The sequence below is a fragment of the Rattus rattus genome, chromosome 2 (assembly GCF_011064425.1).
Source record: "Rattus rattus isolate New Zealand chromosome 2, Rrattus_CSIRO_v1, whole genome shotgun sequence".
Taxonomy (NCBI): domain Eukaryota; kingdom Metazoa; phylum Chordata; class Mammalia; order Rodentia; family Muridae; genus Rattus; species Rattus rattus.
The window spans coordinates 212,084,256-212,096,721 of record NC_046155.1 but is presented as its reverse complement, the minus strand read 5'-3'; the positions used below and the strand labels follow the sequence as shown (position 1 = coordinate 212,096,721).

The 12,466-nt window shown below is 45.5% G+C and overlaps 1 protein-coding gene across 1 annotated transcript in view; it reads left to right on the top strand.

Moving 5' to 3' along the window:
- Nucleotides 1-956: 956 nt before the first annotated feature.
- Tmem200a (transmembrane protein 200A) overlaps nucleotides 957-12,466 on the top strand; it is a 79,134-nt gene continuing 67,624 nt past the window's right edge. Inside the window, exon 1 of the mRNA XM_032894908.1 lies at nucleotides 957-1,882. The gene's annotated coding sequence lies outside the window, so the exon portion shown is untranslated. The remainder of the gene's footprint in view (nucleotides 1,883-12,466) is intronic.

Genomic DNA, 12,466 nt, shown 5'->3' with positions numbered 1-12,466 from the left:
GGGCTTAATAGGGTTCCTTGACAAATGTGTTAGAAAACCTAAGAGAACTGAGGAAATGGCGTTGGGCCAAGAGAACTAACCACATGAGGTGGAAGAAAAAGAAAACCGCAGATGGTTTATAAGGTGACTCATTTCTCCTACCCCCATTTCATCTCGTTTAATTTTTCTTAAGGCATTTGGTCATGGAATTTCACAAAAAGTATTTAACCTCCATATTGAAGCAAGGTTTTGTTTGTTTGTTTGTTTGTTTTTTTTTGTTTTTTTAAACCTCGAACGCCCATTTTTTACAGCCCTTCCTTGTGGCCACAGTGTCATCTTAATGACCTCTCCGGCCTCTACAAGCTGCCTTAAATTCTTTGAGTCTAGATTTTTTTTTTCCCTTTGCATAGAATCCAGTAGCTGACACATTGAGCTAGATACATACCACAACAGAATATTTGTCTCTTGCCTATGAGTTAAAAACAAACAAAAAACATCGCAAGGAACTCGCGGATTTATAAAACCACAGCTCAGCTAGGGTTGCTGGGCACTGTATGCTCCAATGCAGTAATTTGCATACGAAACTTTATTTTACTGACTCGATCTTCAGCCAGAGTCCGCACTTGGTTCCTAGCAGAATTGCAGGTAACTATTATGTCCTTGTACAGACAGGACACGGTTTTTACTCACTGATATTTTTGGTAACTTGAAGCCTTCATTGAATTTGATAGCTGGAGCTGAGTCTCAGACTCATCATTAGAAGTCTTAGGATGCAATTAGCCCCGTCACCCACAACCCAATGCCCAGAACCCTCCCCAACCCGTCTGCTCTACGGAGCTAACTTCCCAGGAACCTAAAGCTGCTTCACCCTCTCAGGGCTCAGGGCATGCAGTATCTCTTGGGGGTTCAGGTCTGACTCGGTTAGCACAGCATCCGTGCAGCCGCCAGGGGGACCCCGACCCACCCAGGCTGCATCTGATAAGAAAGCAGCCGAGGGGCGTGGAACCGAGGGGCCTATGGCTCCTGCTTCCAGAAAACAGAGTCCGCCGGGGACCCCCAGTTCTTATTGGGACAGGAGGGGCAGGGATCTCCCGTTCTGGAACCCGGGTCCGGCCGTGATGAGAAGCGAGTGGGTGTGTCCGCTTCCGCCCGCTGGCCTTCAGACGAAGCAGAGCGCCTGGAAGCGGTACTTTGTTCCCGAAATGGGTTTCGTATGCGCGCCATCCCGGCGCTAGAAGTACAACTTTGCAGCCAGGGCGCCGGGCAGCTGGGTTGGGGTCCGGGGGGAAGGGCGGGTCCTGCCCGCAGCTCTCCGCAAAGCTAGGCGGCGGGGCCGGCGGAGTTCCCACGGGTCGTGGGCGGCGGTGAGATTAGCACCGTCTGGGTCCCCGGCTGGCGGCGACGCTCCGGGAAGCCCGTCCCGCCCTCGCTCCCGATCCTCCTCTGGGCGGCTTCGGGGGCTAGAATTCGTCAGGAACCAAGCCCAAAACTTTCCCTCGAGCCCCGTGTTCCTTTTGTCTTCCTTGGCGGCGGCGGAGACGCCTTAGCTGCGATCCCTTGTCCTGGCCTCGCTCACCGAGTCTCACCGGTACCCTAGAAGCACAGGGGTGCTGGGGTTCCGCGCGTCCGATGGCGGCGGCCGCGTCCCCCAGATGTGCGAGTCAGAGAGCCTGCACCCCGGCCTGACTCATCCTCCCGCGGTGACTACACCGCGTCCTCAGCCGGAGCCCCACGGGGATGGGGAGTGAGACCGCGGCTGCCCGCGGCTGCCCAGATTCCTCCTGACGCCCCCGACCCCGCCGCCTCTCCCGCTGGTCCCCGGAGACGTACGCCTTCGCGACAGCTACGAGAGCAGAGAGCCCCGAGAGGCCACTGGAACCCCGAGACCCGGCGCTCAGGACAGGTGAGGGGACCACCGGGGCGCTGCGGGGTGGGTGCAGAGGTGGGTGGGCGAGCCCTGCATCCTTACCCCGGGTTTCTGCAACCCCCTCTCCTCCCCTCCGCTTGAGCTCGCAGAGTTAGGGGAAACACTGACTCCTAAAGTTTGGGGGAAATGAACCAAGTCGTCCATCAGCTCCAGACTTCTTGGTCTCCAGAGTACAGGAGAGGTGGTGCGGGGCAGCCAGTGAGCAGTCGGCTTCGGCTTCTCGGCTTCGGTGAGCGCCTGGCTTCGCATCTTGGAGCTACACCCTCCTTTGTCTAGGTTCCAGAGTCAGCAATCTTTGTGAGGGTCGACAGTGTGAATTTATGGCAGACCGAAGTGTGAACAGGGGGTTCCTAGAACAGCATTTCGGTGTGAACCTCCCTACATAAGCAAAACGAAGTAGGGGGGTTAATTATCTGTAGGTTTCAGCACGACTCTCCTCCCTACAGTCTGCCTTAAGTGAAAGGACTCGTAAGATTTGCTTATTAATTGTTTCGCAATAACTGACTGTTCACGCCAACACTGTGTGTTATGAAGACTTCGGCATTCCACGTTTGCTGCTTCTTATTATTTTGAACTGTGTGTGTGTGTGCATGTGTATGTTTGTGTGTGTGTGTGAGTGTGTGTGTGTGTGTGTGTAATCGAAACAATTCATTATTCACCCTAGGCATCGATAACGTCAGAAGAGAAAGCACATACGTAGATATTAGAAGGAACTAGAATCGTTCCCTATTTGTTAACTGAAATGCAGATATAATTGAGTTAAAGGGTTCAGTCTGGTGGTTTTCAAAACTAAGTAACCAGGCTTACCTGGTCTTTTCTTCTGAAAACCTTCAATGGTGGATGGCAGAAACCATTTCAGGAATCCGTAAATGTAATTCACATTAACTGTTTCCTTTTTGAGGTCAAACCAAGTTTGAGAGCGTTTTATGCATAGATGGTACCAGTGGGTACAAATGCTCTTTCCTTTATCCGTGTCCCATTCGCTGCATGATAAAAACATGAAATGGCCTTTGGTTTCTTATTTGACTCTTGGTACCAGGACATCTTACTTTGGCTATAGGCTGCATCTTGAAACTTTTAAAGACTCACTTTATTTCTATGTTGCTGTTTCCCCACGCTGAAGCATCTGCTGGTAGTTTTCTGTCTTTCTTGGCTCTTCTAAAAGGAAAACAGTGCTTCTGTGAAGTGGAAACTGACCCTTAATGCTTTGTGCAATTTAATGTTGCATTTAAATTTTGAATTTAAAAAAAATATGCTGAGGTGTTAATAACTTTTCTTTAACATTTCTACTAGATACCTCATAATTATGAGATACTTTGTAACCAGGGCTATAATTATCTTTGTATCCAGGCTGGGAAAGCCTTAAGGAAGGAGAGAGCTGCTGTGTAGGAAGGCTCTGGATGTTAGTTCCAGGGGATTGGCACAGAGTGACTTAACCTGTTGCTTCCTAGGCTGGTCTAGGTAAAAACAAAGTGTCCATATGACATTTGGAATCAGGAAGAGTTGAACCCTCAGGACTGTCACTGTGAGGATGGTTGCCCTTGTCATTTTAAGGCAGTAGAATTTTCAGAGATGCTTTTGAATGTGCCAAGATTGCTACATTTGGACTTTTATAGTTTCCAGACTTTGACAGTCGCTTCTTGGATATAAAGAGAACTTCTGACACCTGGAGCAGCAAACCTGAACTGAAGCGTTAACCTCATTCTCACCAGGACCCAATAAAGAATGCATAAAGAAATCCATGTGTTGCCTATGGAAATAAGAACAAGGACAAGCACATGTCACCTGTTACATTTCCTAAGAAAATGGGATTTAAAGACGTATTCACAGGCAGCCAAATGTCCTTACCTTGTTTATCAAACAGAATGTAGAATTTAAAAGATGAGGCAGTTTTAAAATAAAGTTTATGAAGTGTTTCTCTCTCTAAATAGGAGACAGCACGGACAGTGGTTATGAAGCAGAGAATATTTAGAAAAAGAACTTGTGTAAGGGGCAGAAAAACGAATCTGAGAGGAGATGAATTCAAGTTTTCCAGGACTATGAGAGTCGTAGTTTTATCAAGTATATCCGTTTATCCCTGCACTGATGGTGGGCTTCGTCTGCTAGTGTCTGATACACGCCAAAACACTCAGAACATGATGATGAACACTCGCTGAGATGTCCTGCAATAGTGGACATCCTGCAGGAGCTAGACTGGTGAGGAGGAGTCTGGTAAACACAGGCCAGACTGTGAAGTCTGTGGAGTGTCTGGGAACACCAGGAGACAAGTACAGACTCAACACCAGTAACAGCAGATCCCAACTGGGCACTGCTTCAAGGGTTGTCACCTTGACTTAGCCATGGATTATGTAGCCTTGGATAAAGTCAGTTGGCCTTTCTGGTACCCGATGTCCTCATCTGAAGAGCAACTTTGGATGGAAGACCTTTATGGTCTCTTAAAATGCTTTGTGAGGAGTTCTGGTGGCATTAAGGAGAAGGAAAAAATCTGAATGTGGGCTGAGTGTGGCTTGGGAGCATTAGGGCTGGAGGGAGGCAGGATGTAAGATTGCTGGCTGCGGAGAAAGGATAACCCCTGAGAGCTGGAAAGGAAAACAATCTAGCCCGGGGCATGTGGTCGGTCTAGGTGATCCCACTTGACAGGAAAATCAAATAACAAATACCAACTTTCACTCGGTGCCTGGTGATTTTTCCATGGGTTTTCACAAATAATAGCGATTGATTTTCCTCACAACCTCCAGAGGTAATTAGAGCGGAAAGGTGCTGAAAGCCAGGCTGGTGCTACAAAACTCCTTAGCAGAGTCTACTCCATTGCCTCGCAACAGCACTGATGGAGATAGAAAAGAGGCTAAGCATGCCTTGGAGAAGACAGGACAGGAGAGGAGGAGAGGCGAGGGGAGAAGGGGTGAGGGGAGAGGAGGGGAGGAGAGAGGAGAAAGGGGGAGGGGAGGGGAGGACAGGAGAGGAAGGGAGAGGACAAAGAAGGAAGCTTGATGTCTGATTTTAGTGGAGGGTTGAATTTTTTTTAGTGAAAACTGTATACATTCTAGAAGACAAAAAGGTATAAATACGCAGTTGAGAACCTCTGAGATGGCTTGGATTCTGACCATTGGGTGGAGTCTGTTGGCTTCCTCTTCAACTTAACACCCTTTCTCTTTCATGAGTGGGAATTTACATATCACTGAATCCTTGGCAAGACTACTCTAAAAACCTGGAATGCCCTGGCCCTTTAAAAAAAAAGAATGGCCACAAACTACAGAGAGGAGAGGATCTTTGGGCCAAGGCACCGTTGGTAGGAAATATAGGAGCAAGTTATTCTTTGGGAACTTTGTAACCAGAGGGGAAAGTACCGAAGAAAAGCCAGGAGCTTAGCAGAATAGAAAGTGAGGAAGCTTAAATGCCTTCCTACAGTACCACAGCTACCCCTGTTCTGAACGTCACGTGTGCAGAGGATGCCCCATCCCTCTGCCTTCATTTCCCTTAGGGTTCTTGTCCGTTGGTCAAGGATGCACTTAATTATGTGTACATGCAACCAGATCAGGCAATGAAGGACTTGCTGGATGACGTGACTGGAAGGTCTTTAGGTCCACCCTTAGGTTGATCTACTTCAGTTGCTGGAGGAAGCAACTTTTTATCTTTTTCTCTCCTGCTTTCTCAGCTCCATTTCTCTCTGGATCAGATTTATCCTGAGATCCTTCTATGTGAAGGGAATGATCGCTGTCAATAGGTCCAAACCTAATATGGGATCCATAAGAAAAAGAGATTCTATTCTTTCCAGGTCCCATTTATACTTTTTTTTGAAAGATTCTGTGGTTGCTGGGCTTTAACGGCCACAGCATCAGTTCCTATGTGTGGTAGTGCTCTGTGGCAGCCTGGGATAGGAACTGTGCCCAACTTTTCCTGTATGAGGTTTTTGGTAGTAGTCTGATGGGGAGGAGGTTGGCTCAGGATGGACAGACAGGTCTAGGAAGATCACAGAGAAATGGTACAAGTAAGTCAATGGTGCACTTGTTACTGTGTATCATGGTTTTTGCCTACACAGAGATGTGTACTTTGCATTTAGGCAAATCTGGTGCCCAAAGCCATGGGAATTCTAGAAGGCAGAACCTGCTACTAAGGGGAAGCCCAGTGGTAAAAAGTTTTCCTGTCTAGACTTTATTAAAAGGAATGAGATTTCCAGAGTATTACTGAATGGGGAACCTATCATTTGTATACTTGAAGCCATGCACTTTAGACAAATATCTGCATGCCTTGTTTCCAACAGACAGATTTCATTTTCAGAAATCCATCCAGACGTACTGAGATTAGAAGAAACTGACTTTGGAAATGGTAGAGCCAGTGAAGTTTGGACAGAGAAGCGAGAGCCACTATTTACACAACATTAGGATGGTTCCTGGAAATGGGCTGGGACAAGCAGTAGACTCGGGTTCTAAATTAGAATTTGGGGGTGAGTGGAGCTGCAGAAGTCTGAGTTTGTATATCAGGAGTAAAGCATATTTGTACTCTGTCTTAGTCAGGGCTTCTATTCCTGCACAAACATCATGGCCAAGAAGCAAGTTGGGGAGGAAAGAGTTTATTCAGCTTACACTTCCACATTGCTGTTCATCACCAAAGGAAGTCAGGGCTGGAACTCAAGCAGGTCAGAAAGCAGGAGCTGATGCAGAGGCCATGGAGGGATGTTTCTTACTGGCTTGCTTCTCCTGGCTTGCTCAGCTTGTTTTCTTATAGAACCCAAGACCACCAGCCCAGGGACAGCATCACCCGCAATGGTCTGGGTCCTCCCACCTTGACCACTAGTTGAGAAAATGCCTTACAGCTGGGTCTCATGAAGGCATTTCCACAACTGAGGCTCCTTTTCTGTGAGAACTCCAGCTTGTGTCAAGTTGACACACAAAACTAGCCAGTATACACTCCTGGACATGTTTATGGAATTGAATGAACCTGGAAGGCTCACACATGGAAGGGAGGTGGTACATGGTCAGGGAGAGGTTAACTCCAACTGACTTGCATAAAAATAGAGCTTGTGGTCATCAGGCACCCTAGAGGTGTGTCAATGTGCGTGTATTTGTGTTTGTGTGTGCGTGTATTTGTGTTTGTGTGTGTGTGTGTGTGTGTGTGTGTGTGTGTGTGTGTGTGTGTGTGTGTGGTGTGTGGAAGCCAGTGGTGGGCATTGGGCTTTCTTCCTCGGTTACCTTCTCCAGCTTAATACTTTAGATAGAGTGTCTCTCTGTATCTGGGTTTTGCCAATTGCCTAGATTTGCTAGCCTGGGAGTTTCAAGAATCTGCCTCTTTCTGCTCCCTCTCCTAACCCCAATGCTAGCCTTAGAGCTCCATGCTGCTACAATCCAGCTTTGTACAGGGGTGCTGGAGTTCCAAACTCTAGTCCTTATAAATGCACAGCAAGAGCAAGTGCTTTTCTACTGAATCCATCTCCCTAGCCTCTAAACTGAGGTCCGTTGGTCAGCTCTTGCTCTGACAGGTCCCGTGAGCAGGCTGTAAGTCATTATAAGTGCTCAAACTTCTCAAGAGCTTTCTAATGTGAGGGAAAAAAAAGTTGGAGGAGATTTTGTGAACAGTAAGTGGTAAAGCTGGGATTCCAACTCTCAACCCAATCACCATAGCCTGTGAAGAAAGCAAGGTGCAATATTACTTCTCAAGGCCAATGTCAGAATATATTGTATCAGGCCAAACTGGATGGCAGGCTCAGTAGACCTTCTCATATGCAACCTGAGTGCCAGGCATCAGTGTCATTCAGAGGGCAACATGGCAGAGATTATTCATACACAGCTGTCAAGCATGCATGCTCGCAGACACGTCAGACAAGGGGCCAAGGTGAGGCTCCAGCAAAGGGTGCACATGCACAGGTTCTTGGTATGGAACTTGGCAGAAGAGTGAGAGCCAGGGCTGGAGGCCAGACAGGAAAGATGAACAGGTGGGCGGATCAATAGAACAGCTACAGTTTGATTGTTGGTCTGAAAACAGGAACTTGACCATATGGCTCCACTTGATGCATCTTCCTGAGGTAAATCAATAAAGTATGGAATGGGCTTGTTCCCAGACGGAGAGGGGATTCTATTAGTAGGCAGGCACTATGTACTAAGAGGAGCTCATGTCCGCAGTGTATTTTCCATGCACCTTAGACGTATATAAGATCTCCCTACATCTTCATTACAGTCCTGGAAGATAAGTATAGTATGCATCCCCTGTTGAGCTAAGGGAGGCGGTCCAGAGAGGTTAATACTGTCTGCCAGAACTCCTGGGGTCAGACAAGACTATGCAGGAGCTGGCACTGACTCCTAGACCTGTCAGAATCTGGAACTCATCCTGGATTTTTAGGGAGTCACCCTGGTCCTAGCAGGGCAAGGTCACCTTCAAGTCTGAGTGAGAAGGAGGGAGCGCTACAGGTCTCTGGTTATGAAAGAAGAGAGTGAGCTGACTTTTAAGGCTTGTGAGTATGAGTTCAGAGTAGACCATGGAAAGAGTTGTACAGCGAGATTATGCTTGGCTTTGTCAAAGTGCAATTACCTAACAGGGCCCTTCCCTCTGGACAGAGTTCCTATCACCAGGCAAAGTCAATACACTGGCAAGTCAGACATTTGAAAGGTTAATTTTAGTGACTGCTTTTAGTTACAGGGAAGGAAACCTCTGCCAACGGCCACCAAAGAGAAGCTAAGTGTAGAAGAAATACGGAACATTCTGGTTATATAGTATCATCCTAAGGTCCTACTTGAAGTGCTATTCTATGAATATGAATGATATAGTGCCATTCTGTAGCAAATGCAAAAGAAAAGTATCTAGATATATATAGCTAGATGTGTGTGCTATTTCTCTCTCTCTGTGTGTGTGTGTGTGTGTGTGTGTACCTGTGTGTAAGGTGTGTAAGAAGAGTAATGAGATGTATTACTCTTATTTGTAAAAGTCTCGTAGTCTGTTTCAGAAAGTAAGGCTCAAGGAATGTTTCAGAGTAATGGAGAGCACACAGCTAGTTAGTGTTATGAAATGCAGCTGCAACTGCAGAGCATAAAAGGTGTGGTGACAGAAAAGAATGGGACATCAGAAATGCAGGTCACCCTCCAGAGGCTTCCAGCAGAAGGGAAATGCAATGAGTATGAGCAGAGAAGAGAAAAGATCAGCAGGAGAGGAACGAGGGAGCACATTCGGTGCCCTCCAGCCCGAAATCACTAGGAACTTCCCTGGGGTTCAACAAATTATTCATTGCTCATTAAACGGAAGGAGAATGTACACAGGGGAATGGTGGTATCTCATACGAGAGAGCTGGGCATTACTAATAGGATTTGGGCTGGTAGTCAGTGACAGGGGACTGGGGATGCAGTGGGGTAAAGCCATGCCTCTGCATCATCATAAAGCGTATCTAGACAGCCGTGGGGCTGTAGTTGATAGAGAATCAGCGGTTGGTGCTTGGAGAGGTAGCTCAGTCAGTGCAGTGTGATTCACAAGTCTGGGGACTTTAGCTTGTATCCCCAACATTCATGTAAAACGGCATGTCTCAGAGACTGTTCCTACAGTCTCAGCCCAAGGACAGAAGGGTCCTCAAGGATTGCTGTTGCCAGCCAGTGGGACCCAGTTGACCAGTTCTGGGTTTGTGAGAGACCCTACTTCAAAACATAGGTGGAAGACAATTGAGGACAATTCACACACACACACACACACACACACACACACACACACAGTAACAATCACTCAATCAGATTCTGGGAATATTGTCATTATTTGGGGAAGACAATGTTAATTTTTTTCTCCCATAGAATGAAGAGCTCCTTGAGGCAAGGGATTGAGTCTCATAACTTAGTGAGAGAGCCACATATAAACAAACAATTGCAGCACATTGAACTAAAGCTGGGAGTGAGAAGAATATTGAAATTTTTATAAAACCAAGATAATACAAGCTTTATTTTTTTTTTGAAGAGTGAACTAATTCCAGAGGTGTTGAGAAGAAAATATTTTCTCTTTCAAAAATCAGCATCTTTAGGCTGAGATGTGGAGTGAATTAAAAAGTCCTCAGTATTCTATCTGTGCAGATGTTTGTGTCAGAGAAACACATTTTTGCCTTTCTTGGTAATGGGAGTCAGATGGGCCCAGAAAACACATACATGTGCACACATTTATAACTCAATGATTACACAGTACTTCTGAAGAATTGTTTTTGCTTCTAATTGCAAAGCAAACCATACTCTCAATTAAAACGTTGGAAAATACATTAAGAATTAAAAATCTTGGGAGAGATTTTATAATCTGATGACCCAAAGGCACCCATAACATTTGGCATTTTCTTCTCATTTTTAATGAGTTTCTCTTTTTTTCCATACTTAATATTACAACCTGTTCTGTTTGCTTAACCTTATGTGTTAAATACTTTCCAAATTCTAGGCAACTTTAATAATGTCTGTGTAATATTGGGTTACATGGTATGTCATAGTTTAATACCCTTACACTTGGACCTTAAGGCTATTTCCAAACATTCAGTTTTATAAATAGTACTTTGATGAAACCTTTGTGCAAACAGGAGAATTTTTTTTCTTTTTGAGACAGGGTCTAAACTGCATAGCCCTGGCTGGCCTGGAACTCACTACATAGACGAGATGTCTACCTGCCTCTGCCCTCAAGTTCTGGAATTGAAGGTGTGTGTCACCAGACTTGGCTATTTCCTTTGTTTTAAAGAAATTTTATACATTAATTTGCATTCCATTGTGTGTGTGTGTGTGTGTGTGTGTGTGTGTGTGTCCTCAAGCTTAAGTACAAGTACTTCTATTCACTAAGCCACCTTCTTGGCACACAAACAAACATGCAGACACACAGTCACACAATTAATAAATCTAAAAGATATTTTAGCAGATTATGTTTAAAAAATGCAGTGGGATAGTTTCAAATTTTCAAAAAGGCTATAAATGTGTAAGACACTTCATATTTAATACTTAGCTGATTATCACAGAATATGAAGATGTAATTAATGAGAAAGCTTTTCCTCATGTCCTCCCTACAGTGATTTCTTTGAGTTTTATACATATATGCATATACATGCATGTGCGTGCATACACACACACACACACACACACACACACACACACATATATATATATATATATATATATATATATATATATATATATATTTGCCTGCTTGTGTGTTTGTGTACCACATGTATGCAGTGCCTGAGGAGGACAGAAGAGGGCATGGGATTGGATCCCCTGGAACTGGAGTTACCATGTGGGTACCATACACTGAACCTGAGTCCTCTGAAAGAGCAACAATTACTCATAACCACTGAGCCATCTATCAAGCCACTTGTTTGTTGTTTTTAACAAAAATGATTACCAAATACTCTCTTCTAGAATATAGATTAATAAAATACTATAGTAAGAGATACTCATTGCCCATAAAATGTTGCAAGTGTTCCCGATCAAGAAGATAGGAACCCACTACTGAGAGAAAACTAGGGAGGAGGCATGGACTTTTGAACGTGAATAATGTCACCTTCTTAGTGATAAGGGAATGGAGTGTGAGAGCCACTTCCCAGGACCCACACTCTGTAGATTTGATGGTGTGTCCAGGGCAATGGGCTGTTCGGACCACGCATTGTGTGCTACTTTCCTCTCTGTTGCTGTGGTAAAACACCCTGACTAAAGGCAGCTTAAAGGAGGAAAGGGTCTATTTCAGCTTCTAGGCTACATAGAGTCCATCACTGAGGGACAGGACATCAGGGTAGGAATGCAAGGAGGAACTTGGAACCAAACCTGTTTCCTATTCTACCCAGCATTACCTCTGACCAATGAATTTACAGTCAAAAAAGCACATCAGAAACCATGACAGATGTTGCTTGCTAACTTGTTTGCCTGGGCTTGTGCTTAGCTGGTTTTCTTATATAGCCCAGGACCACCTGCCTAGGGAATGATGGTGCCCACAGTGAGGTTGACTCATTGTTGATGGCTACAGTGAGCTTTGCCCTTACTCCTCAATTTCCAATCAAAGTAAACTCCCAAAGACATGCCCACAGACCAGTCTGATTCTAGATAATTCATCAACTGAAGCTCACCTCTTAGATAACTCCAGGCTGTGTCAAGTTGCCATGATTAAAGCAAATAGAAATAGGCAGTAATCAAGGAAATCTTGGGTGTTTCTAACACTCTGCTTGCCCCAGCCATTTACAGGGGATTCAGGCAAGAATAAAAAACTTGGGCCTGCCCATTCTTGGTTACAGATTTGTGAAACTGTGTGTGGTCATGAGCACAATGCAAAGTTGCCTGATTAGCTTTAATGAATCTGAGTTTGGGAGGTACTGATTTGCTGCCCATGCCCTGGACCACTCACTGTCCAACCCTACTTGCCCTTGGGGGTTGGAGGTGAGGGGGTGTGGAATCAGCAGCACAGACTCCAGGAGCAGGTGAGAACAAGTCCATCTGAACGCTGCTGCAAGCTCCTTTAATACCTTCCACCTGTGCTCCATTGGTCTCAAGAAAGCATCTCTTCTAAACAGGAGTTCCCATTTGGCTGTCATTGTCTACATCAGCAATCCTTAGTCTCTCAGTCAGTCCTTAATTAAGTTCT